Raw genomic sequence first — 3,936 nt, 5'->3', positions numbered from 1 at the left:
GTCACACTTGCATGAAGAATAATGTTTCATTGATTGGGAGGACTACTTCAACGGTCTTCCTGTGGACCTAATAATTTCTCATTGCCGAGATCAAACCTGGGTCACTTGCATAGGAGACAAACTAGAATAAATGAGAAGAAACAATTTGTTAATTTGATCTAGGTCTTAAGCTGAATTAATAAAAAGAACACAACTGCACATTAGTGGGAGACAATGAATTCTCAGAGTCTTTTTATTTATTTCAAACACAATAAGTGGGGATGAAGGAATTAGAACCTGTAGGTTCCAATCATGGAGAGAATACATTGAGCAGAGCAATGCTCATAGTTATTTATTTTTATTTTATTATTATGACAATTATTAAGTCTGTTGCAAAATAAATCTCATTATTTGCAAACAGAGAATTTGAAATTTATTACATGGAACATCGACCACCCCTTCAAGTTGTAGGACAGTAAACTGTGGAATTATCGCACAGATGAATGGTGCAGCCTGGGTTACCGCAGCAGCTGCAGCCATCATATGGCGTATTGTCTGGCCCACAAGTCATATTAACTACGCACGGGCATTCTATCGTTGGGCAAGAAGCTTGCGCAGTCACAACTTTTGGATTGAGAACTCCCACCATAAATGCACCTAACAATATATGGTAATAAAAAAAAAATTAAAAAAAAAAATCAGAATGTATGAATGATTGAATAACAACTGACCATATATTTTGGTCTCTATTTATACCAAACAGGTTTTTTATTTTTATATATATATTTTTTAAATTCTATAGTTACAATGGGAGAGAGTGAATTTATACGCTAAATATTTCAATTGAAAACACCAATAAATATCAGTTGGGTTACAAAATTCTTAACTATTATATACAAATTGGCAGCCGTAAGAAAGCAAAAAAGATCAATAATCCATTCAACGCGCACAAATCTGGGTTACGTTAAAGTTGCTTTTAGTGAAACTAATAAAATGTCATAAGGCAGTAGTAGTATAAAACTACCAAAAACAAGCGGAGTGAACATAAATAAATAAATCAATGGCCTTTGAATCTGAAGGAACTTTTTAAGAAAAGAAAGAGTTAAAATAAAAAGAAGAATGGTGTGGAAGCGTACCACACAGTAAGAGAATCATAACATTAACATGAACTTTGTTGATAGCCATATTGGTTTTTCCCTATAGGTTTTAGGGTGTAGATATCGCATACTTATACTACAACGCTGATAACAATGATGACGACCATGATGATGGAAACGAAGCAGCAACACATTCAACTGTTAGCTGTTTGTGTGGGCAATCAAGCGGAGTGAACATAAATAAATAAATCAATGGCCTTTGAATCTGAAGGAACTTTTTAAGAAAAGAAAGAGTTAAAATAAAAAGAAGAATGGTGTGGAAGCGTACCACACAGTAAGAGAATCATAACATTAACATGAACTTTGTTGATAGCCATATTGGTTTTTCCCTATAGGTTTTAGGGTGTAGATATCGCATACTTATACTACAACGCTGATAACAATGATGACGACCATGATGATGGAAACGAAGCAGCAACACATTCAACTGTTAGCTGTTTGTGTGGGCAAACATGATATCACTTGTGGCTTGAACATTCAACTTTCTATAATTGTATGCGCACACGAAATGAATTCTTAGGCACGGTAGTAATTTAAGACTTAGGATGTATGAATTCAGCAAGCCATGTCCATCGCCGCAGCTAAGTGATACATTAGTCCACACACGCACATTATTAGATATATTATACATACACAGAGAGTTTGAGATGCTACAAACTTTATCCAAAAATAAATTATACTAAAATAATGTGGTTACCGAGTCGTTTTGGGCATCAGATAGACACAGACTTTCAAGAAATATTTGGGCGCAGAGCAACTGGTGAGGAGTGAGCAGATAAATGGCGGTAGTTTTTGTTAGGAGGTATCTCTTTGGGAAGGCTGCAAATATAACGTGTATATGAACGCCACTTGAGTCAAAAACTTAAGCGATGTATTGGAACCCAATTATATTATATCAATTACTTATTATTGTTTTCTCAAAAAAAAAAAAAAAAAAATCTTGTTGTCATTAGTATCCAAATATTCCAACAATATTTCACGACTAAGTCAACTCTTCAATTACGTATGAATATTCCAACAATATTTAACTCAAAAACTTTCACTAACTATAGTTAGAGTTTGGTCCAATAAATCTTTTCAGAAGTAATTACCTTATCTTCTATAGAAGATAACGTCCAGTACAAAAGACTAACTCAATAGTCAATATATTTATAATTATTTTATAGAAAAAGTCCGGTGATATGAACTCAAAAGGTTAAAAAAGTTGTCCTATGCAGTTAAGCACCCTAGTCACTACTATTTTAAAGGTTGTGCCTCAAATTTTTTTGAAGCCAAATTGTTTGCTTTTTTTGACTCTTTGTAATAAACTTTACTCCCTTTTTTCTTTTCTTTTTTTCTTTTTTTTTTCTTTTTACTTTTATTTAATCTCTCTTATCTATTATTAATTTATTATAGTCACTTCCTCATGATTTAATATTTTATTATAATTTTTTAGTATTTTTTTTAAGGGTCCAATTAATGTATGTCATTAGGGCACACATTAATCATCAATTTTATAAAAAATTGAAAAAACTATAAAAAAAAGTTGATCACTTTTTCACTTTCTCATAAAAAATTTCCTAAAATTGTTTTGTAAATGTAGTATTATTTCTCTTAAATATATCATATCTCTGAAATTTGCTAGTTACTCATCACTACTAGTATTAACAAATTATATTTTGAAAAAAGGGTTTTACTAACTATTAGATTGGACAAAGTGAAATAATATCAGGAAATTTAGTTTAAATTTAATTACAAATATCATTTTGATTCTCGACTCCTATAGCATGTTTCATAATAGTCAATAACCTTTCAAATGTTTTATTTTAGTTTTTAAATTTTTATTTGTGTGCCCAAAAGATCCTTGTGGTTAAGAGATGGAAGAAAAAAAATCTGGTATGACAATAAAAAGAAAAAAAATAATATATTGTTTTTGAGTAGATGTCAGGTGGCATTTATTTAAAACATAAACAAACCTATTAAATCTAAAAGAGAGAGAGAGATGGAAAGGGTTGGAGAAACAATGTTGAAAACATCCTAAGGGAAAGAGGAAGTCAGGAATAGAGCCAACCCAAGGCCTAAAGCCCCCCATCACAAAAAAAGCTCATTCCCTTTATAAAAGGCCCATCTTTGATGAAAAAGCTCAAAATTTTATAATAATAATGGATTTTTATAATATAAAAAAATGGTTGTGCACTGGTTCTCTCTCTCATCATAACACCATAATCAAAATTAAAAATTATATTACAATTTTGCTTAACTATGTGTGGGGGGAAAAAAAGCCCAGCCCAACGTAATGGGCTGAATGCCCATAGGAGGGCTATTTTGCGACCGAGAAGAGGAATATGGAAAAGGCAGGGCCCGTCTAGAAGTGGGACCCTTCGAAGGAAGAATTATCACAATCCGAAGAGGATATCTCCTGTCCGAAGAGGTTGTAATCCTCTGACGCAATATTATAAATCAATTGAATGTGTGAAAGGCCAAAATGATCTTCCGAGGACTCCACCTAATCAAGATAAGCTCTGAGTATGCTATGGAACGATAAAGATGGAGAAATATCTAAGGGGAAAGCTGCTACCACCATATTTAATGCACTGCAGCAATTTTTCTAGCCGCATTTATGTGGAGAAGACCCCTGAACAGTGCATCCTAACCTACCGCCACTCACACAGAACTAAAAGAAGATGTCTGACGTGACATGTACTTAAGCAAACTCATGGATGAGGAACAAGTGGATGATGGAGATGAAGAGAAAGGTAACTATATAAAGGAAGGAAGCTCCTAACAAGGGGGGGAAGGGAAAAGAGAGCTTGATTGTAAC

The 3,936-nt window shown here is 33.1% G+C and overlaps 1 long non-coding RNA gene across 1 annotated transcript; it reads right to left on the bottom strand.

The window, feature by feature from the left end:
- Window positions 1-204: 204 nt before the first annotated feature.
- LOC112028433 (uncharacterized) lies at window positions 205-1,227 on the bottom strand. Its single transcript, XR_002884626.2, has 2 exons — window positions 1,116-1,227; window positions 205-636 (listed from the first exon to the last, which is right to left on the bottom strand). It is a non-coding gene; the product is annotated as an uncharacterized LOC112028433 (long non-coding RNA).
- Between the last annotated feature and the right edge of the window lie 2,709 nt (window positions 1,228-3,936).

Source organism: Quercus suber, unplaced genomic scaffold (assembly GCF_002906115.3).
Source record: "Quercus suber isolate HL8 unplaced genomic scaffold, Cork oak 2.0 scaffold_1096, whole genome shotgun sequence".
NCBI lineage: Eukaryota > Viridiplantae > Streptophyta > Magnoliopsida > Fagales > Fagaceae > Quercus > Quercus suber.
This window is presented reverse-complemented; position numbering and strand designations above follow the sequence as displayed.